We start from the raw sequence: 24,457 nt of genomic DNA on the forward strand, positions 1-24,457 counted from the left end.
AAGGGGAGGAGGGATAATTTACTCCTTTCCACCACCCAACAGGGGATTTACTCCACTCTTTCCCATGACTCCAGAGTGGCGGGGGGCTTATAACTTTGCCAAACTTCAGGAGGGCCTGTGTGCCTGTGGACACCAGCATTTCCCACCTCAGAGAGCAACTTTTTATAGAAGATGAACAACTGAGCTCTCAGGCACTGTGCACAGCTGCCATGTGTTTCATATCATGGCACCAATTTCTATATAGAAACTCCAGCAAGCGACAAAATGTGGAAGAGACTGGATGGGAGTGTTCTCCCCACACCTTTTATGGGGTTGGGAGGGGGAAGGCGTGGACTAATTGCTGTCCTGAAAAAAGGAAAGAACACGAAGACTTTCCCTGCTAAAGCAGCATGCAGGACAAATGAGAGCAACGAGATTAAAACGTCTGGCTTTATGGTGCCTGTCCTTTTCTCGGTCATCTGGGGTGGGCTCGCTTATCCTTCCCATTTCTAAGCAGCAATATGCTGGCTGCTACCATAACCTCAGCAGCAACTCATGGGAATCATGCCTTTATATCAGTCAGTAACAGGCTTCCCTAATTCTTAAAAGTGGGCCTGTGTTGTCCCTTCCCTCTCCCTACTCCTTGGCTGGTTTTGCCACTTACACCTGCCAGGGTAGGGCTGAATTGCAATTCTACCCTAAAACGTGAATATGTGAAAACAGCATAAGAGCCCCATATTTCCTGTGTCTCCACACACATACACACACTTCCAACACCACATATTTGCGATGTGCTCTGGACGTCCAGCTGGGCTATCACTATCAGAGAATCTGCAGGGCAAATTGTGCCCTCTGCTGCTCCCCGTCGCCAAGACCTGTTTTCTTACAGGTAGAGGTGTGACTGAAAGAATAATCCGACAACAGTGGGACTGCACAAGTGGAGTTCAAGACTCAGTTTGGCCTGAAGAATTAGAGGAAAGCAAAGTTGAATGAAATATCAAAATAATCACACTTCATAGGTATACAGGACTTGACATGCTGACAGCACTGCACCATCATTATTACCTAATGAATCCCCGTATCACCCCTGTGAGCTGGGCACCAATTTTAAAGTTGGGGATATTGAGACAGAAGTCAAGTGACTTGCCCAAGGCCATGCAGTGAGTCATGACTTAGAACTGAGGACCTCCTCAATTCCAGCTCTGTGTTCCTTCCGCCATGCTGCATGCATTCAGGGCCTCATCAAAACCAATGAAATCAATGGAAAGATTCCCAATGAGTTTAATAGGCTTTGGATGAGACCCCAATAGGCAATGTTGCCAAAAACTGGTCCCTGAACTTTGCATATCTTGTTGATATCACTACCAGCCCAGCCAGATTGCGAGAATCTTTCTTCCTGGTTTTTTTTTTGAACACACCCCTGTAATAGACGTTTGTGTCTCAGGCACCAAGAGACCCTGAAAACTACTAATATGGCTCTAGTCTTCTTCACAGCCAGAAAGAAATTAGGTCAAGTAAAAAGACTGAAAGAAATCTCAGGGCTCTCTCTTCCAGTGGTCTCTAGGGGGCAAAACTAGCTCTGTCTCATCTCTCTTAGCATAGAAGCAAACACATGTGAAAATGGTCAGAGAAGGGCAGAGCACAAAGCCCCTGCTCAAACTCCAGGCTCAGAGACAATACAACACGTACCTGGAGAAATTCTGTCTCCCCTCCAGCTTTCTTTTTAAACCATTAAACAAGATTTCCAACAGCCTACCCAAACGCTTCCTGCACTGGTTATCTCAGCCATTAATACTAGAGTGATAACATTTACATAGGAAACACAAAGATGATTCATCATCCTTAATCGATAGATTTGCGACCCAAACTATCCATTCATCAGCACAGTGCATTGCTAGACAAAATAAAGTCATAAGTAAACTCAGCCTCATGTGCCAAGCAAGGCTCTCTCTTCTCGTTTGTAATGCGTGCTGGGGACACACAACAGGAAGCAGAAAATAGCAGGGTTTGTGTTGAACGAACTTCTTGCTATAGCTGTGATGCTCCATAAGAGCCTCTTCCTGATAATACTTCCACACATGAGTAACTCGACTTAAGTCAACAGGCAAAGTCGCTTACATTTGTAAATGTCAGATCAGACCCTAATGGTGTGGAATTTATGGCTTTTTAGACAGTTCGTTATTCACAGGCTACAAAGCGTTTGGTTTAAAAAAAAAAGTCTTGTATTAATGCTGACAGGTAAAAATGAATGAAAAGAGATTCATTCACAGATAAAAAAGTCACTTATTTTCAAGTACTTTTCCTTTTTTGTGTGCGTCAACTTATGTTTTTCAACTAAACATACTGAGGTATTAATGGACTGTTTATGAATTTTGATTGCTACAGCAGTTAAATTATAAACAGAAGATGGAATATATTATACCACCAAGAAGTAACCATGTTATGTCTGGTTACAACCCATTTCCCTCATCACCCAATTTGCTACCTACCGCTTGTCACCCTCACTCATTGCACCATGCCTAATATTAGGCCCTGAACATGCATTCGGATTGGCTAGCTCAGACCCACTGCATCCATACGAAGGCCCACTGAAGCTTTTGAAATGGATCCGATTTTCAAGTGTGCTTATACAGACAGGGCTGATTGAAAGTTTTCCAAGAAAACCATTTATTTTTCCATAACATGTGTCTGCTTTCTATGGAAAATTTTTTATTTATTTTTGAAATAAAACAAAACAAAACAAAAATATTTCGGTATTTGAATTTCCACGGAAGAATTAAAATTTCCTGCAGAAAGCCCCGTTCATTTTTACGAACTCCCGTCCCAACAATATTCAGTTCCTGTTGACTGTAACCGGAATTGGGGGATTTAGTACCTCTGAAGATCAAGCCCCTTATATCTTAAAAATCAAGTGTTCGTTTACAATGCAAGTTAGACATTTATGCTAGTTTTAGGATGAAGACAAATCAGCTGACACGGCAGTTGAAAAGTCTCCCAGTTGCTGCACACTTTTTCTCCCTCCGCTATATTTCTGTAAGAGATTTTACATGATGTCATAATTACATAGTTACACAATGCAATTAGATGTTCTCGTGAGGCCTTTGTGTATTTATGATAAAACCCATCCAATGACATTTACAGCACTTCTATCATTTGAAGAAATTAGCCTCAATACATGAAAAGACGTTATTATAGAATACACTGCGTGGTTATAGTTATGCCTATTAGCACATTTACAGTAATTATGGTAATGCTGCACAGTAAATGTTTTTTAAAAAAAGAATAAGAGCGAGAAAGAGAGAAAGGAAGAGAGTGAAAGCTAAGTTCTGTTCTCAGATGCACTTGTACCAATTTGGAGTAACTATCGATTTTAAAAGGGTCACTCTGGACTTATACTGCTACAGCTGGTGCTAGAATTTGTCTCGGAAATTACGAAAGACAGAGGTGCTGAAAGTCCTGGTACCATGGAGCATCCTGAGTTCTATTCCAGCCAAGCCACTATTGGACACTGAGTTGAGTGATTTGCTTGTCTTCAGGGTTGGTTAAGCCAACCCAGGGAAGAAACTCAGTTAAAAAAATTAAAAAGGACTTGGCTGAAAACTAGATGTTCCATTTGAACTGAACTTTCTTGTGTTCTTAAATTGTGAAAGTCTGATACTTTGGTCCAGACTGGAAACAAACAGACTGGAAACCAGCAGAGGGAGTACGGGTGGCATAATAGGGAATGGCCCTTACATACAATGTGGCCAATCCTTATCACAAGTCTCTCAGCATGTGATAGTTTTCTAGAGCCCCAGCTCTACATGTCATGTGATTACAAGAATCTCAGCTTTTATTAAAAAATTATAATCTAGCTCTCATGGTTGCAAAGAAAAGCGTGAAAATATAACACAAGATACCCTAAAATTCAGTGATTTTCAAACTTTTTTCCTGGGGACCCAGTTGAAGAAAATGTGATGCCTGTGACCCAAAGGAGCTGAGGATGAGGGGTTTGGGGTGTGGGAGGGGCTATGGGCTGGGGCAGAGGGCTGGGATGCGGGGGTGAAAGCTGTGGGGTTCAGGGTGTGGAAGGGGGCTCTGGGCTGGGGCAGGGATGAGGGGTTTGGAGTGCAGGAAGGGGTTCCAGGTTGGGGGGGGGGCCTCAGGGCTGGGGTTCCAGAGGGGGTCAGGGCTCTGGGCTGGGGCCGGGGATGAGGGGTTTGGAGTGCAGGAAGGGGTTCCAGGTTTCGGGGGGTGCTCAGGGCTGCGGCAGAGGCTTGGGCTGTGGACTTACCTCTGGCGACTTCTGGTCAGTGGCGCAGCTGGAGTGCAGAAGCAGGCTTCCCGCCTGTCCTGGCACCGCAGACCGCGCTGCACCCCGGCAGCGGCCAGCAGCAGGTCCGGCTTCTAGGCAGAGGCACGCAAGCAGCTTTGTGCAACTCTTGCCCACGTCCCGTCCCCCCCCCCCCCACCAGTTCCCATTGGCTGGGAACCGGTGTGCGGAGCTGGTGCTCAGGGCAAGGGCAGCGCGTGGAGCCCCGTGGCACCCCTGCCTAGAAGCCGGACCTGCCGCTGGCTGCTTCCAGGGCACAATGCAGTGTCAGAAAAGGTAGGCACTAGCCTGCTCTTAGCTCGGCAGCACCACCAACGGGACTTTTAACGACCCAGTCGGCAGTGCTGACCAGAGCCACGCGACCCAGTGCCTGACATGCCATGACCCGTACTGGGTCGTGACCCACAGTTTGAAAAACACTGCCCTAAGGCAGGGGTTCTCGAACTTCATTGCACCGTGACCCACTTCTGACAACAAAAATTACGACCAGCACCGCAGGAATGGGGACCAAAGCCTGAGCCTGTCCAAGCTGCACCTGTAACCTGAGCCCTGCTGAAGGCCTCGGGCTTTGGCCCCGGGCCCCGGCAAGTCTAAGCCAGCCCTAGTGACCCCATTAAAACAGGGTCGCGACCCACTTTGGGGTCCCAGTTTGAGAACTGCTGCCGCAAAGGAAACCAGCAGGCAATTTAAAAAAAATCCCATGATTTTTAAACTAATCTCATTATTTATTTATTTATAGGCCTGACTCATGATTCTTGAACCTATGGGATTGTCAATACTGGAACTAAGCTCTCTATATCTAGGCGCTCCAAAGCATTCCCTTAAATATTAACTAACTGCATTGCCTTGTGTCTAGGCATGGACACTGAAGTTTGAGAAAGAGCTCCTCTGTAGGGTACAAAGGGATAAAAGAAGGGCTCCTGTTGGCTTTGGACCAGAATGTGAAGCCTTCACTCACCCCCAGGGAACTCTGATTATGCAAACAACCCCACTGACTTCAGCTGGATTATCTGTGTGGGTAAATGCCTGCTAGAACATAAGAATGGCTATACTGGGTCAGACCAAAGGCCCATCTAGCCCAGTATCCTGTCTTCCAACAGTGGCCAATGCCAGATGCCCCAGAGGGAATGAACAGAACATGTAATCGCCAAGTGATCCATCCTGTCGCCCATTCCCAGCTTCTGGCAAACAGAGGCTAGGGACACCATCCCTGCCCATCCTGGCTAATAGCCATTGATGGACCTATTCTCCATGAATTTATCTAGTTCCTTTTTTAATCCTGTTACAGTCTTGGCCTTGGGCAAATGAGGGCTCCACAATATGGCACTTTGTTAGGTGCACACGGGGCTGAGAGAGAAGCTCTGCTAGGTCCCTGTAGACAGCTGCAGACCTGCTAATGCAGGGATCCAAAGGGCAGTAGAGAAAACTGCCCGATACTACATTATTTGAGAAATAGCATGTGATCATATAAATACAGACTGTATCATGGTGCACTAGGGGTCATGAGACCTAAACTTTGACATTTCCTGTCACTGGAGAGCATAAACACTTGGTTAACATGGGTGTTTTTCCATGGGTTTATGTAAAGACACATTACATACTCAGACACAAATGCCAACAAGAAATCATGACATTGTAATCCCTAGCAAACAAGGGCGTGCACACGTCACCCCATTACTTGCCTTGACACAAACTATTTATCTCATGTGGCGAAAACACTATACTGTATATACTCTGAAATTCAAGGGGGGGGGGAAATAAACAGTTTTGCAGCTATAAACAGCCAAAAAAAGAAGGATATACATTCTGTATGAGACACAGTAAAGGACATGCTGGAAAAAGGAAAACCCTGAGAAATCGCAGTATTAAGGAAATCTTTGCCAATGAAAAAGCATAATATATTGGATTATGTGTGGAAATAGTCAACTGATAAACCGTCTTCCAAAAGCAAGCATCCATCTGACCCATTCTCTTTAATCTGTCAGTGTCAAAAATGTCAAACCCATAAATATCTGGATTCAAAGCAAGAATTTAAACAGCTACAAAAAGGACCACCTGTGGTTATAAAAGGTTATGGTCTGATCAGAAGCTCTGTTTTGATTTTTGCTCTTGGAAATTCCACTAAAACACTCAAAGGCGGAAGAATAAAATATTCAGTTCCAATCTTTTCTTCTTCATCTTTAATGTTCAGAGATGTCACTTCATTAAGGTACTAGGCAGTGCAGGGAAAGAGGACTTTGTATTACAACATAGAGGTCAGGGTGAATATGTAAGTCTCAGTCTTATAGGCTTTACACAAGCAGTGTCAAGGTATTGCAGAATCGAGCTTTCTACAAAAAAGGGTTTTTGGTATATTCCTGCCCCTCTGTAGCATGATCTCCAGAAACGCATAAGAATCTTTGTAATATGTCACACTGGCTCTTCCACTGAAGTCAGTGGGAGTACGTCTTGAGTAAAAACTGAATGCTCTACATCCTGATATTTCCAAAGTGATTAAACTTACATACGTAAAATGTTTGTGTGTGGATGGATGGATGGATGGATGGATATCTTGTAAGGCACACAGCAAACCAGACTCTGCTCTCGGTTATAACAGTGTAAATCTCGAGGTACATCACTGAACTCAACGGAATTACTCTGAATTTACACTGGTTTCACAGTGCTGAATTTTGTCCAATTCTTCTCCATGCAGGTAAAATGAAGCTCAGACACAAACCACATCTAAACCATGATCACATTCTCTTATACTTTTCTCCCAGCTCATAGCCTTGCATGTGACATGCATCCTAACTAAACTGCAAGTTCTTTGAGGCAGGGACTGCCTTTTAGTTATAAATATGTGCAGCTCCTAGCACAAAGGTCGGCCTGAGCCTTGACCGGGGGCACAGATGTTACCATAACAACAAATAAATAACAGTACTGCTGTGGAAAAAATGCTGCTTGAGGACTTATTTGAGTCTGATTTAAGGCTGTTTACACTGCACATGATCTTGACGATGTGTGTTTTAACAGTCATAAAGCTTACCTTTTTTAATCTCAATGTCTACTGTCACTGAATAACTATTGTCTGATCCCCCTGTTGTCTGAACCCCTCCCATAATTTCCCGTAACTGTGAAAATTTAAAATAAAAAAAATAAAAATGTTTAAACCTGATAATTTTTCATGGTTGTGCAAAATTAACTCATAAAAATAGAAAAAAATGCCTAAAAATAAACATCAAATTCTGCCAAGCCTATTTATGTACCACTTGTACAGGCTGAGATTTTCAAAGCCATCTAGGGGACGTGGGTGGCCATTTCCCACTAATTTCAGGTGCTTTGTAAATCTCAGCCGGAAAGCATACAGAAACGCACATCCATCTGTGTGGCAGACATAAAAGAACCACATGCCTATGTGTAGACCTGAGTATATTCAGCCACTGACCTGTGTGTATTCCAATATTATAGAAGTCTCTTAAGCCAATTTATGACTGTTGTACATCAGAGAGCGAGCATACAGGAGACACAGTGTAAGCATTATATGAAGTCTACTGCTACAGCCGTAATGTGTTGAATTCAAAGGCATGTTTTGTTGACAGTGGAGTTTAGAATACTATTACTATAATCACTTATGCTGACAGAAGCTGTGTCATCCTGAATGTGCTCCAAGCAATTCACAAGCTACACACAGTGTGAATCCTTCACTGAGGACCACCTATACCAGCCCTTCCCCCACCATATCTTAAGCAGCTACTTTGAAGTATCCCCCAGGTTTCCAGAATTTTATTCAATTTTTTTTTTTAGTAAAAACACAACTGCGCCAGCCAACAAGATTTGGCTCATCCCTTTAGATGGTTGTTTAAAAATGAGCTACAGAGAAAAAATAAAAATTTGCCTGGATTGATCCCTTTTTGGTACTTTATGGTGTGTAAAGAAGGCTGTTAAAGGTGTGTGTGTGTGCTCTGTTTAAAAAAATATATATTTTCCTTCTCTCTCTCTTTATTTTAAATCACCATAGATATTCAGATCTTTGGATGACTGAAGAAATAGCATCTTTATGACAAACTCCACAGAAGTGAAACCTGATTGGGAGAGGAAAGTGAGATTAATTCATATTGTTTAAAACATTTTTGGGGGGAGGGAGTTAACGAACACGGTTGAAAATAACTTGGGAGGAAGAATGTCATTGTTAAAGATTCAGCATTACTGCCCCTTCAAGTATGGGATGAGAAGGCTCACAATCCACATCTGAGACCTCTAATGAGTCCGTCAGCAAAACTTGAGATTTCACATAAGAATTAAAACACTCCAAAACACCACCTTTCATATACATCAGAGAGAAGCAAGAAAGGGCAAAAACGCCACTTTCATATACCTTTGAGATATCTAATTTCACTGTATACAGGAATCACTTCACTTACCCCCAAAAGGCAGCCACATCTGTGGCATTTCACAAAAGCTGTCTAACAACTCACTTCAACGCTAACCAGTTTAGGATGGGTAACGTAATTTACTGTAAAGGAGCCTTAATGTAAATGAGAGTCAAGTTGAAGATCTTCAACTAACACACTGATTGGGGTCTCTGATTTATATCATCTGTTCAAAAGAAACTGGCCAAGATTTCCAAAAGTGACCAGTGATTTTGAGGGCCCAACTTGAGATACCTTACAATGGCCTGATCTTCAGAGGGTGGCTGCTCCACACATTCTGAAAATCGGACCTCTTTAAGGTGTCTCAAGTTGGCAATCCGCAATCCAATACCACTACACGCTTTTGAAAACCTTGGCCATTACGTCCAGCTGCAACATGCTCTGGCATTGGTTGAGCATTAACTAGAGGGAAGATCATCACCTATGGAAATTAACAGCATCAGACCCTGTGGTACCCAATTCAAGTACTGACCAAGTCCAACCCTGCTTCACCTCTGACATTTAACAAGATCACATCCACAGGTGGTAAGGCTTAGGATGCAGTTAGGTAGGCTACTAATTAGCAGGCTTCAAAACCAGCCCTAATTAGAAGCCGCTATCATTTTTTGGCCTCTCTGGACTAGAACTGGAATTATGGAAAATTAATCTTAAAAATATCACAGTTCTCATGGTGAATTTCCAGCAGCACAGCAGGCAGCGAAGGACATGGCATCATTTTGGAGAAGAAAGGACTTTTCCCCCCCTGTTATAAAAAGAATGACACACTAAGGGACCTGATTTTAATTTAACAATATCCCTGTTAATAAGAGTTTCTATATGACTTACTCATGAGTAAGGCTACGATTGTGTCATGGATATTTTTAGTAAAAGTCAGGGACAGGTCATGGGCCATAAACAAAAAGTCACGGAAGCCGTAACCTGTCCCTGATTTTTACTAAAAACATTCCTGACAAAAAGGGGAGGGAGGATCTAGCACCCTACTTCCCCCTTCCCCCCCGCAGCGCCTGGGAGCTGCAGGGACCCCATTGCTCAGTGGATGGGAGGGGTCCCCCACCACCCTGCCAGGCTGGGAGCTGGGACGGGGGCGGGGGGTCCCTGCCAGCGTCAGAGTCTGGGGAGCTGCGGGGGCCTCCTCCGCCCCCCCGCTGCCGATCAGCTCCAGGGTCCCTCTGCTGTTGCTGGTGGCTGGGAGCTGTGGGGTAGCCAACTGCTCATGACGGCAAGGGAACTGCAGGGGGGGCCTCTCCGCCCGCAGCCACTGAGCAGCTCCGGTGTCCCTCTGAAGCCACTGGCAGCAGTGGTTGGGAGCCGTGGGTGCCCCAGCTGCTCGCAATCATGTAGCTTTAGAAAAATGACTAGAAATCAGGTGGGGAAAAAATCTCCTTGGGACGCATGCTTTAAAGTTACCAGACTGGGTCTCTCCCACAGATGCTAAGTTGAGACTCAAGTCTTCTATTCTGTTCTAGTCAACACAGGTTCTTATATCATGCTCATTACCACGATATCTGAGTACATTAAGCCATCTGATTAACATCTGTCAGGGACTCAGATTATGGAACAATAAGGTGGAAAAAATAAAGATATTTTATTCTTTAAAGATGACCTGAAAAATATTTTTCTGTCCTTTTTTTCTTTTTTGATTCACTAAGAAGGATCGGCTCTTTTTGTTGTTGTTTTTAGAGGTTAGGTTTTATTTTTCTGCCCCCCCCCCCCCTTTTTTTTTTTTTGAAGCTTCAAAATATCAGGAGCATCAAGCCTGACCCTTCCAGGGTTTTACTGGAGGAGTTAGGTGCCTCAGATCTAGTTGAAGAGCTCTTTCACCGCTTAAGTGGAGGGGTTGGGGTGCTGAGTCTTTAACAAAGATGTCATTTCTGCCAAAAGTTTCTTAGATGTTTCAGTTAAAAGGGGGCGAACAAAAAGAAAAGAGTTCTAAATAGCCTGATCAAAAATCCCCTCATCTCTCAAGTGCTCAGTATTCAGCCTCTTGCCTCCTGCGATATGGAGTTCCAAGTTGAACAAGAACGGAATTTCTCACATAAAAACAAGCAGAAAGAGCAAAACAGGACACAAACCCATTTTTTTTCTACTTTCCAGGTCACCTTTAAACATGGAAGGCACTCAAAATCACCGTGACAGATGCAGTGTAAATACCTAGAGAAACAAACACATTCCTGCCAGTGCACCTACACTCTACCTGCCTCCGTGGGGAAGAGAGTGGCAGCATATCACTCATTCAGTCGTAAACAAGAAAAAAAGAACTAGCCTGCTGGCTTAAGAACTTTTATTTTGATTTCCAGTCCTGGTTTCTAAACTCCCAGAGTTTGGAGATGTAAAAGCAGCGTGCTCAGGGAAGAGGGAATGCTTTGTCCTGACCCGCAGAAACCATCTCTGTCTGATTAAAGAACTGCACCAAACGGGTGCTAAAGGAAGCTCCATTCAGTCCCGCTAAACTGGAATTAAGAGGAAAGCAGCCACATGGCTGCTGACTCAGAGTATACAGGGGAAGGGGTTTTGCAAGAGCTCAAAACAGGATGCAAAGACTCCACACCAGGAGAAGTAAAAACCAAGGGACAGACAAAAACTAGTATAGGGCATATTCAAAGCATTAGTTACAGCTCTAACAATATGGTGAAAATGCATATGCATTAATAATTCAAAGTGAGTACAGTAGCACCAGGGGTCACTATAAACTGGTCAAAACCTGTAATATTAAATCCAACTTCAAACCAGAAAACAAGATAGACAGCAGGCAGCTCATGAAGGAGATTCTGCTGCAACCTGCACTCCTCTTCCCTCCTGCCCCCCCATCCAAGTAATCCTATGGTCCCCATTGCTACCTTATCAGAGCGCCCCATCCTGTTGAAACTCACAGCTCTCTTACCTAAACCTTTCTGACCCCCAGGCTTCCGCTCCCTCATGCTTGCTCCACAAGCTGTTCCGGTAATTAGTTATTACTGGGCTCACCACATCGACAATATATTACTTTTGTGCCAGCATGTCCAATATAAAGTCCTATTTTCAGGGAATCAGACCTCAAACTGTAAAACTAAGGTTTAAAAAAAAAAAAAAATCACTCCAAACTGAAATTTGGTAAATAAGAACTTAGCCCACAATCATTTTTAAGTCAGCTTGTAAAAGTTTGACCCTTTTGAAGTTTAATATTTGCAATAAAAAAGGCAGTATTAAAGCCCCACACAACAGCTATGCAGATGTAGTGAATGTAACAGCAAGTTGGGAGGAATTTTATTAATGTCTAAACACAAACTGGCAAGACAAGACCATAAAGACTGCCTGAAAATGTGGTTTTCTGATAGATCATCTACTTTATAACCACATGAATAAGTGTTATCATTCACCCAATAAAGTTAATTTTAAGGCAGGCACATGAATTATGAACATACAGATTTTGAAGCATATGCCATTTTGTATTTTTATTTCAATAGCTCATTACTCCTGGGGTTGGTTGGTGATTCATTAGGTAACATTCTTCCTTTTGAAGTATTACTGGCATCACCTCAGTATGGTGATGCAGAGGTTTACTCCGTTGCTGGAGTCTTTGAATGAGGCTTAAAAAACCCTATGTCCTAACCACTGAGAATCAATAGAAACCCTTTGGTGCTTTTCAGAAGGGTATGCACGTTAACCTCAGTCCCTGACCACATCAAATTGAGGCTCTTACTCAACCTATCCAAATTAGCTTTCCGTAAAAGTCATCTGGGGAACTGAAGAACTTTCAAGGGAACCATCAAGTCTGTCAATGTGGTGAGATGGCAGATCTTGTGTGCTGAAAACATGTATGCCACATTGATAGGCCATTAGCTGTTTATTAAAGTTCTGTTAATTGGGTGAAGGAGGAGAGGAAAAAACCCCAAGAAGCTTGCTCATCGGGAGCAAGGGATGTGTTATGTGGGCTTTAGTGCAGTTAGAAATTAGAGAAGAGCAATGCTTTAGCAGAGTAAAGCTTGAAGATGGAGAGTCCTGCAGAGGTAGCATCACACATTTCAGTTTAAATATTGCATCAATATGAGCCACAGAGACAAGTCCTGAGTGTGTTGCTAAACTGTACTTCCAGCCAGTGTGTAATGGGAGCATTCAGCTTCAAATGTCTCTAGCGCCACGACGGCAACCTGAATTTTAAGTACTTGATGGCATACTGGCCAGGAGTAAAAGGAGAAGTAAGAGTGAGCAAGGGAGAGCGATAATTGATACTTGTGGAATCTATAACAGAGATCAAAGCTGCCTCTCAGTACTTAAGTCCCTTAGGCTTTTAAGGTCACAGCCTTCATGCAGGAACAATCCGGAAACAGGAGCCTTCGCATCCTATGCACACTGCCACATCAGGGAACAAAGCAGATCATATTTAAAACAAAGAAAACATCAAAGTCTGCAGACTTGCAAGAACACCTCCGGCATATAGCTCCATGGTCATGGGCGCGTTTCATTTTAAATCTAGAAAAGGGCCCAAATCAAAAACCCATATATCAACACCCAGGAACCCTGAGAAGTTCTGTCCAGTTCCTTATCTCTAAGAGCTAAAACAAAACCCTGGAGCTCAACTCTGAAGATCTTATAACAACCTCTCTGACATGTGAAGCTGTCAAGACGGCCATTCATAGCTGTGCCATGGAGAGAGATTTCCCCCATGGCTACCGCCCTACCAAATTCACGGTCCATTTTGGTCAATTTCACGGTCGTTTAAATCTGAAATTTCATGGTGTTACAATTATAGGGGTCCTGACTCAAAAAGGAGTGTGTGTGTGTGGGGGGGGAGGTCGCAAGGTTATTGTAAGGGGAGTTGCAGTACTGCTACCCTGACTTGTGCGCTGCTGCTGGTGGGTTGTTCCCTTCAGAGCTGGGTGGCTGGAGAGCAGCGGTTACTGACCGGAAGCCCAGCTCTGATGGCAGAGCCCCGCCTGCAGCAGCGCAGAAGTAAGGATGGCATGGTAAGGTATTGGCACCCTTACTTCTGCGCTGCTGACAGCGGAGCTGAGCCCTCAGTCAGCAGCCGCCGCTCACCGGCCACCCAGCTCTGAAGGGAGCAGTGCAGAAGTAAAGGGTGGCATGGTATGGTATTGTATAATACATAATATATATGTATAGTATAGGGTAAAAGCATACAAAAGACGAGATTTCACAGGGGGAAACCAGATTTCACAGTCCGTGACGTGTTTTTCATGGCCTTGTATTTGGTGGGGTCCTACCCATGGCATACATGCAAACATTTTAATGTACAATATATAAATACGGCCTTTCAGCCTCATGCGACTCTTTCTCTGCATTTTCTTGCTGTATGGTGCAGATTATCAAGATGTGTGCACAAAGAGCAGCTCTCTTCTTGGTATTCAAAAGGCCCTCCCTCTCCCCAGTTTGTACAGTGACGCCACAATCCAATGTTTGATTGACACATCCGAGAAAATGGATTAGGACATTGTTGAGTGGGGGAAAACTGCTGCCTTTTAAAAGTGAAAACAACCTAGAAAGTAGATCATACTGCGAAAGCTAGTCAATAATTTCCCCAGAGTTCCAGCCTATGGACCCAATCTGGCAATCCTTATTTACATGAATAACTCTTACCCCAGCAAGTAGTCCCAATGAAGTCAGTGCAGTTACTCATATGAACAAAATCTGCAGAATTAGGCGATTTGTTATCCAGATTTCTTGAGCAAGAAGTGCACTATAAGGTACCTACATACCACTGAAAATCTAAAGCTAATTAAGAGCAGCATTAACTGGCTGGCCCCTCAGCTGCCAACTGTGTCATTAAAACCAGAATTTCTGGCACATAAGAACAACTAAATAAACTGTCTTTTATGCAAGCAGGTAAAGTAAACACACAATGCAAATGTTCCAAATGATGTTTGAGTTAACAGCTAATACATCCACCAGCATGTCAAGCCTCCACTGGAGAATAAAAATATTACCTGCTTCTATAAAAGCCAGGGATCACATCTATAGAAAGTTTGTTAGACATTAAAAACATATCACCTTGGCATATTTTTAAAACAGTGTCACTCAATGTATTTTTAATGTTCTTCTTAACAGAGTGACTTATTGTTTATAAAAATGTAAAAGTTTAATTGCCTCTCAAACTATGTAACATTATGAAATAAGGATTACTTTTCTGGCGTATGTGGGTTTTTTATAAATACTTTTTAAATATATTTTAATCATACATTTTTCTGTTTTTCCAGGTCATTAACCTTTAGCGAAGAACAATTTTCCAACACTTCTATGCTCCAGTTGCTAATTAAAACTTTTTATACATTTATTTATTTCTGTGACATGCCACTAACGATGATTTATGATGATGGCAAATATTGTAGGTCATTGCCAAAGTTAATCGCTGAGCTAGTTCATTAGTTGTTCTTAAGATTTACTCAGGTCATTGAATAGCCATTGCATGCTGAAAAAAACCAGAACTGCTCAAGTGAGTTCCACATACCTTCGGTGGTCAAAGAAACGAAGTTGTACACATGTTGCAGGCCAAATTTTTCAACCTTGGCTTCCAAAAGTTAGGCACCTAAATAAAAATGACCTAATTTGCAAAGAGATGCGAAGCACTCAGATTTCACTGACACCAATCTGAGTTGTAGGTGTTCTGCACATCTGAAGCATCCGGGGCCCAATACATGGATTTAGATCCTAAATTTTAGGCACCCAAGTTTGAAAAATTTCACCCAGATCTTTGCATGCATAGCATTTTCTAGGTTATCAATGAAAGCAGGAGCACACCCATGTACAGCAGATTCAAATTAAGTCAATTAATGAAAGGTACAAGATTCACCAAAGTGTCCCAGATTTAGGAAACAAGCATGGGTTCAATTCTCCCCTGATACAAATTATGGCTGTCAAGCAATTAAAAAAATTTATCGCAATTAATCACACTGTTAAACATTCATAGAATACCATTTATTTAAATACTTTTGGATGTTTTCTACATTTTCAAATATATTGATTTCAATTACAACACAGAATACCTTATATTTATTTTTGATTACAAGTATTTGTACTGTAAAAAAAAAGCAGCATTTTTCAATTCACCTAATAAAAGTACTGTAGTGCAAGTGCTTTATCATGAAAGTTGAACTTACAAATGTAGAATTATGTACCAAAAAAACTGCATTCAAAAATAAAACAATGTAAAATTTTAGAGGCTGCAAGTCCACTCAGTCCTCTTTCTTGTTCAGCCAATCGCTCAAACGAACAAGTTTGTTTACACTTGCGGGAGATAATGCTGCCCACGTCTTATTTCCTGAAAGTGAGAAAAGGCGTTCGCATGGCACTGTTGTAGCCGGCATTGCAAGATACTTACGTGTCAGATGCACTAACCATTCATATGTCCCTTCATGCTTCAACCACCACTCCAGGGGACATGGGTCCATGCAGATGACTGGTTCTGCTCGATAACAATCCAAAGCAGTACAGACGGATGCATGTTCATTTTCAGTTTCCATATCAGAGTGTTGCTCTTTTAAGACTTCTGTTTAGCATATCTGGCAGGTAAATACCTTGCAATGCCAGCTACAAAATGTGCCAAGCAAATGCCTGTTCTCAATTTCAGGTGACATTGTAAATAAGAAGAGGGCAGCATTATCTCCTGCAAATGTAAACAAACTTGTTTGTCTCTTAGTGATTGGCTGAAAAAGAAGTAGGACTGAGTGGACTTGTAGGCTCTGAAATTTTACATTGTTTTGGTTTTGAGTGCAGTTATGTAACCAGAAAAAAAATCTACACTTGTAAGTTGCATTTTCAGGACAGAGACTGCACTACTGTACTTGTATGAGGTGAACTGAAAAATACTATTTCTTTTGTTTATCATTTTTACAGTGCAAATATTTATAATCAAAAATATACACTGATCTCAGTTATAAAATAGAATACAATACACATGAAAATGTAGAAAAAATCCAAAGTTTTATAAATTTCAATTGGTATTCTATTGTTTAACAGTGCGATTAAAACTGTGATTAATCACGATTAATTTTTTTGAATCACGATTAATTTTTTTGAGTTAATCACATGAGTTAACTGCGATTAATCGACAGCCCTAATACAAATACTTGGAAGAAAGATTAGATGTCTTAAATATGCCTATAAAACATCTTATAAAAAAAGTCTGGCATGCTTAGTAAGTCTGGCAGTATTTTTCCAAGAAATGTCTGTTTCTAAATATTTGTTATACTCAGCCACCACCAACTGCAAGTACCCAAACCAAGTGTAACAGGAACATGGGTATCAGAAATATAGATATTTATTAGAGATGGGCCCAAACTCTGTTTGAAATCACCTCCTGATCCTCTGGGAACATTCAGATGCACATCAAAAACCATAGCCACTTGGGCTCATGATGTGTAGTATTTAGCCGATGATCTTACCCTATTCATGGCAAGAGATGGAAGAATAATGGTCATATGAATCAATAGCTAAAGTTTCCTTGTTCACTTGTGATCAATTTTAGTGGGTTACACTGCATCATGATTCAATTTAAACTTAGAGACAACTTGGGCTAAAGTGAAGGGGATATTTGGGATCAGATATAGGCATTGAATCCCAAGTGAAGGTAACAGAGAGAACCTCTCCTATGAGAGATAATTCAATAGCAACATACAACATTCAATTTAGTATTGGTAGAAAACTGCATTCCTCTTTTACGAAGAGAAAGAAAAACAGGTTTTGCAGCACTTTGGTTCCAGGATCTGTCAGTTTGGGAGGAGGTGCTGTATACAGTACGTTTAGAGAGAAGGCTAGGCAGCTGGAAACACACTCAGGTTTCAAAAGAAAACCCAGAACAGAATGTAATTGGTCATTCATATACACTTCAGTACTATATCTTTAACTGCAGAGCATAAACACCCTTTACTTCTTTTAAAGATGGCCATATTCTGCTCTGAATTACTCCAGTACAACAGTGAGGTCAGCTCCGCCCCACTGGAGAATCTGACCCACATATTCCATTTAACCCTATTTCTAGCAATATGATTTACACATGCACAACAACAGAAGGGACTTGATTGTCTCCTTCGGGTGGAAGGATATAATTGTAAAAGGCTATATAAAAAATGTTAACCTATCCGGCTCCATTTGGGCCTTCAGCAGCATTTGAACCTAATATCTTCAGAGTTATAAGTATGAGCTACTGTGGCTTGACCTAAAGGACTAACTCTTCCAGAAGTTAGAGATTCTGTGAACCTCTTATGGGGACAAACCACTAGAGAGGGACAAAGATCCTAACATGTCAATTTGCATTGCTCCCCAGAACAGTAAGTACAGGTACGAGCAACAATTTTATTGTATTATGGAGAGACATCAATCATTGCACAGTTAAGATTTAAATTACCCTTCCTTCATAAGTTCGAGTTTGATTTTTCCCCAATTTGCTGGAAGAAAACCAATCTGGCTGAAATTTCACAGGTGTGATCTTACTCCCGCATAGACTTTTTCTGAGGTGTTTGTGGCAAATTGCATAAGTCATGTGGGAAATACAAGGATCCAAAACCTGAGGTGAACTTACTACTTGAATATTTTCCTAACTTTTTTGGCATCAAAAGCCTGGCCTAGAAATCCATTAAAAAAAAAAAATCTGTTGATGTTGGCAAGAGCTGGTGCCAATTTTGGGAGAGTCACTGGCAGAATTATTTAGTTATTAGAAGCACTTCCACATTCAGTATGAGCTCTGCTGTTCTTCATTTCCTAGGCTGTCAAAGAAGACCTTGCAAAGTCTCCAATGGCCTCCACTGGGGGTGACTGAGAAGGGAAGAAAGCATGTGGAAGGGACAGGAGACTCTGGTCTGGAAGAAACAGAGTAGAGCACCAGAGAGAGGATGAGAGGCAAGGTGAGGGGGGAAGGTGGTATCTAGTCTGGGGAGAGGAAATCCCGTTTGCAGTTGGAAGGCAGGCTGGCAAGTACTGTAGCAGGACTCACCCGTGCACAGCTTGCAAACTCAACAGGGATTCTTGCTTCTCAGCCTCTTAAACATTTTTTTAAAAACCTAAAGCAAATTCCCAGGCTTACTGTCTCCTGTGGGCAATGATATAGGGCAGAATTATGGTTGTTTGAGTGATTTCTACTGTGCATATCCCCTTTTCTTTTTATGGAAGGGAAGGAAGAGAGAGGCTGTTTTGTGCTTGTAAGGTTAACAGGGAATTTCAAGCCTAACATTTGTGCTTCTTTTTGAATCTTTCACAGGCTCTTTGGAGATTTTTTCCCCCTTAGATAACAAATAAATAAATAGTTATAAGCTTTTTTTTCCCCCCTTGAACATTATTTAAAAACAAAAAACAAAGAAAACCCCTTAACAACAGGCTTTGCTCATGAAAGGCACAAAGAGAACCAAGCTGATCTCTACAAGGGTCTGCTTCCTAAGACACACCAGGAAAAGAAGCTTACAGGCTCCAACTACAGCCACAGCAGAAACATGGTGTGTCTTCTTGGCTGCAAAGTCTCAGCTTGCCGAAGGCATTCTACAGCAAAACTGCTCAACATATAATAGGGATTCCTAGCAGCTGCTGCCTAGACCGGCGGAAGTGATTCTGAGTTCAAGTACTTCCTCTACCCCTGATCATACACTTATAATACACTTATACCACTTGCAATGCCAGGGGTTGATGGATGACAGAGAGTGGACCGTCCATGCGCAGCAATCCGGTCTTCCTCAGACAGCTATCCCTTTTAGGGTTTTAGTCAGTCAGTCATTGTGCTGGTACATAAATATTCACACAAAACATATGGCCTGAAGGGGTAATCTGTCAAATGATAGGGCGCCTGAGGAAAAAGAATGATCATAACCCTTTATTCCACCCCACTGGACTCTGGAAAGAACAAAAAATGTGACCAGCTAACCATTATGCTCCTCAGCTGTTCATATTGCATTTCTAATGCACACTCAACCAAAGAGTATGAAAAATCAAGAATAAACTTGAATTTTATTTCTAAAAGAATTAAAGCTACCTCCAGTGCCCATTATCTCTGCCTCTCCCTGCCTTACGAGAATATACTATATTGATAGACTTACCTTTCCTCTATTCCTGCATCCACCTTAGAAGGACTATGCCGCACTACACTATTAATTGGTTAAAACTGTACAGTTTTGTGTGTAGTCAAGCCTTAGGTTTTACTCAGGGTCAATGAGTCCAAAGTCGCTTTTAGAAATGGACTTCAGGTGCTTTTTTGGTGAAGTGGAGTTGGTACAGTTTTAGATAAAGTGATGCGGGAAAGTGGAGTGGTTGTGAACAGGGTAAGTGACAGGGCAATTTTGGTTAAGTCAGCTCTTGAAAATGGCCACCCCCTAAACATTCTACTACTGGTGTACCTTTAAAATTGAGTGTACACTAAAGCGTTTTGCTTGACGGGGTTCTAAATGATTTGCCCAAAGTCACACAGTCAGTCAGTGCAAGAGCTAGGAATAATACCCAAGTCTTCTGACTCACAGCTCAGTGTTTTCCACAACTGCCTAATACTATAAACAGTGTTGGCTAAGAGACCTGCTAGTCTTTTCACCATGTGACATCCACTGAATTGTGAGGGACTGTGGACCATGTGCAAGGCCCCACATCACAATTACCAGACAGAGAACAAGAAGGGTGGAAAGGGAAAAGGAGCTAAGCGGGGGAGGGGGAAGATTACAGTCCAGTCTAATGACACAGTCACCACATTCTGACTGCCGCATAACAACATTTGGTGTAGAAGCTATGTTCTGCAGATAGGGCTGCATTACATATATCTTCCCTCCTCCCCATACCAAAACCAGTCAGACTTGTGAAAGCTCACCCATTGTTAGATTTTAAAAAATTTATCATGCAGAGCCTGACCTTTCAGCATATAATTAAAAATTCAATGATGCAAACCTGAAGGATAAATGCAATACTAAATATAATTTATTTCCTCAATATACCAGTAAATTCTTTACAATGTTGAGATCAACAAAGCGCATCCTATTACGAAAGTTTTGATCCCAACTGGGTGCACCAATAAATTCCATTAGTTGCCTGGTGAGCTAACATTTTCCTTACAGCAATCTTCCAGAAAGATTTGTGGGGTTTTTTTTTTTAATGATAGCGCAAGTCTTTGTGAAAGGATTTTTCCACCATTCATTTCAGTGCCTCAAATCAAGACTGAATATGCATTTGCTGCACAGCTTCAATGCGGAAAAAAATATAAATGTTAGTAAGCAAGGCAATGCTTCAGAGGCTCTTTATTCATTTACTGCTGACTAATGGAACCTTCTGTTCTTCAGTGGATTGGTAGGATGACAATAGTTAACATTCGTATCGTACTTTATGTTTTCAAAGCTCTGTACAAACCTTAACAAATTAAGCTTCAGTACATCCTCGTGAGGTAGGGAAGTGTTATCCCTATTTATACATGGGGAAACTGAGGCAGAGAGAGGTTAAATTAACATTCTCGAGGCCAGAGTAAGCAAGTAATCGAATCAGGATTAGAACTCAAAAGTTTCTGGGAACCAGGGCTGTGCTCAGTCCATTAATCCATGCAGCCTTTGGGACACAACATGCTAATCCAGCCACAGAGGAACGTGCTTAAATAAACCACGTGTAAAAGCTATCAGGCCACCTCTCACAATGACAGAACAGAGCTGGTGTGTTTGTACTGTGTTAGCACAATGGGACCTGGTCTATCAGTACTATGGTAAGGCAACTCATCCAGCAACCAGATTCTTGGGGGTCATAAACCACTCTCAGCTGGGGCACTGGCTGGACATATACATAATAAATGGGTTTATGGATTGTGTAACACTTTATAATAAACTGATGCAGCTTGTTCTTCAGTAACAATAAGTTGTGGCACCTTGTTTGGATTTACTGACTACATGAACGGTCAGCTCTACTGCCCTCTAGTGACTCAGTCCTCAGAAGAATTCGTCATCATTTGTATAATAAATTTCACTTGGTTTGTGTTCCATGGAAAGTAGCAAGAAAAGTTGTTTTTAAAAACCCTTTTCAGGCCATGATTTAGAAAAATTTCCTTGGATACTGCAGCATCCAACACCCATTAATTTCACTGGAGGCTGAACATCTAAATCCCTGAAACCCAGTAGATATATCCAGTACCACATGCAGCTCTTTAATGCTGACCAGCACCACCCAGGCAATCAATGTTTAGCACTATTGCCAGATACAGCTCTGCCCAAGCACCTCATCACTGACATGCAACACCCCAGATAGATCACTCCTGGGTCTCTCTTAACAGGAAAATCATACAGAAATGAGCATGGTTTGGTTAATCCAGCACTATGGTAAAAAGAGAACAAATCCATTTTCACCCATCTCATGAGACTGATCGAGGAGCGAGTTTCTAGAAGTGAATTGTCAAGCTGTCAAGTCCCATTGCTCCACCAAACCCCTATCACAGATGACATAAACATTAAAAATCAATTTGAAAGCTGGCCAAACTGTTATTAGACCCCTTTATAATAATTACTGATGTCGCCATAAAATACCGCCTGTCTATTATGCAAATTTTTAAGAGTGAATAGTTCTTCAAAGGGAATTACACCCACTACCCCTTCAGATTAAAGTTAGTAATTTGCTATTAGGTGTCAAACTATCATTTAAAAGTATGTCATTCCAGCCTACTCCTATTGTCTCGTCTACTTCAATTTATTAGCACAAATGCACCACTTAAGATACGTGAGCCCTATCCAATGCTATTCTCTACCGCAGGGAACTATATTCATGCTGTACTAACGGTTTTAATTTGTTTTTCTTCTTTGGCCTTTTAATACTCAGTCTTCTGCTACCAAGGAAGCATCATAATGCCCCTAATCTTTCATAGCTAGAGACCTGGGCTCAAATGTGGTTTAGTTCACAAGAGCAATGAATCTCAACCTGTGCCTGAGTGTGTTTTTGCTCACATTACAAAATCACTGCACAACTTGACTTGACTAGTAGTCACTGTTCAGCAGAAACTAGGAATTAGAGGAATAGGGCTGGTAATTAGGGCCCCAATTCAGCGAAGCATTGAACCACATGCTTAACATTAAGCATATGAGTAGTCCCACTGTTAAGTTAAGCATGTGCTTAACTGTTTTCTAAATAAGAACTTAGGGGGGAAATTTTCACAAGTGCCTACGTTATGGGATCCAAAGTCCCATTTTCAAAAATAATGTAGGCACTTAGGAGCCTAAGGACATGGCTACACAAGGATACTCAGAAAAGTTCACCCAAATCAACTAAAGGTTTGAATTTAAAGTGGATTCGTTAAACTGCATTTAGTCCCTTTGTGGGCATTCTGATTCATAATTAAAGTGACCTCAAATCAATTTAGCTCAATTCTCTTCCAAAGTGAATTAAAGTAAACAAAATTAAGGCCACTTTAATTCTAAATCAAAGCATCCACACACAGAATTTAATTCTGTTTATCCAATCCACTTTCAATTCACACCTTTAGTGAATTCAGATTAACTTTTCTAAATTCCACATGTAGATAAGCCCGAAGTCTCATTTTGGAAAATTTTACCCCAGATCAGGATTCAGATTCATTGGAAGAACAATGTGAAGAAAATTTGTACTGAACACATCAATCTGACTTCACACTGTGATGGCATCTCCCTGCCATCAGTCTTGTAACTGAGCCTGCAGCATTAGAAAAAGTCAATATATACTTCAACCACAAATGCAATTCAATCATTTGTCTTCAAAATATTTTAAGCAAAAATAATATGCAACAGGATGCAATTTCACGCAAGTACATGCATTATGCATTGTGAAGACTAAGTACTCACTATCTCTGAATGACAAAAGCGAAAGAAAATTCTCGGAGGAATGTACAATGCAGTAGAATATAAATCTATAGAGGGAGAGAGATGTATTTAGCAGCTACTCCATTATAAAACCTTTTTTATAATAACTAAAAGATTAATAGGTTCACTTCTGAAAAAATAAAAGGAGGCATAGGTAGGAATGCAGAGTTAGCCACACTTTTCCAGAACTACAATGCAGTACAAGGACTGGATCCTGCTCCTGTTGGTACTGACCAATGAGAATGGAGATGGCGTACCCTTATAGCATGGAGAGTGGGTATGGTCGAGGGGAGAGGGCACTGATATGGAATTCAGAAGTTATGGGTTCTATCCTTGATTCGCCACTGTAACCATTGATTCGCCACTGTAAGTGAAGGCAAGTCACTTCACCTCTTGCCTGTATCCTCTCCAACTCATTGCCTGTTTTTTCTGTTTAGACTGTTAGGTCTACTGTGTGCATATACAGTGTCTTGCACAATGGGGCTCTGAACTCAGCGGAGGCCTAAAGGTGCTAATAACAACAATAAATCCTGAACGTTGTTGACTTATTTTTATACAAGTCATCTCCTGCAAGGCTGTTTCACCTTCTCCCTCTAACCAACGATACTGGGACAACCCTGCCTTTGAGAAATCAAATCCCACATGGGACTCGACTGCTGTCACAACACTCCTTAGCAGTCAGAACATTCCACAGTGATGGTTCAGAAGATGCACATAAACAGAACCACAACTACCAAGGTAAGCCGTTATACAAATTACTCTAAATGAAAAAAATGGTTTAGATGTCAAAGGGTTGTGGCCTGGGGATTCTACCCTCCCTCCAGCTATAAGGCTGCTTCTCTGGCTGGCACATGCTGAAGGCGTTAATGATGCTTTCTGTCTCTGAAGACAGAGGACAAGGCTTGTACCATTTATGAGTCTCTGATAGTGCTTCCTGGTCCAGGACAAGTCTCGGGTACAATTCAATAAAGGGGGGTTCTGCCTGGAGAGAACTACAGATT

General features: G+C 41.8%; 1 protein-coding gene across 6 annotated transcripts in view; it reads right to left on the reverse strand.

Annotated features, from left to right (window-relative positions):
* Positions 1 to 24,457, reverse strand: part of ARHGAP32 (Rho GTPase activating protein 32) — a 393,773-nt gene that overhangs the window by 172,048 nt on the left and 197,268 nt on the right. The gene's annotated exons all lie outside the window — the stretch shown is intronic.

The sequence above is a fragment of the Natator depressus genome, chromosome 22 (genome assembly GCF_965152275.1).
Source record: "Natator depressus isolate rNatDep1 chromosome 22, rNatDep2.hap1, whole genome shotgun sequence".
Taxonomy (NCBI): domain Eukaryota; kingdom Metazoa; phylum Chordata; order Testudines; family Cheloniidae; genus Natator; species Natator depressus.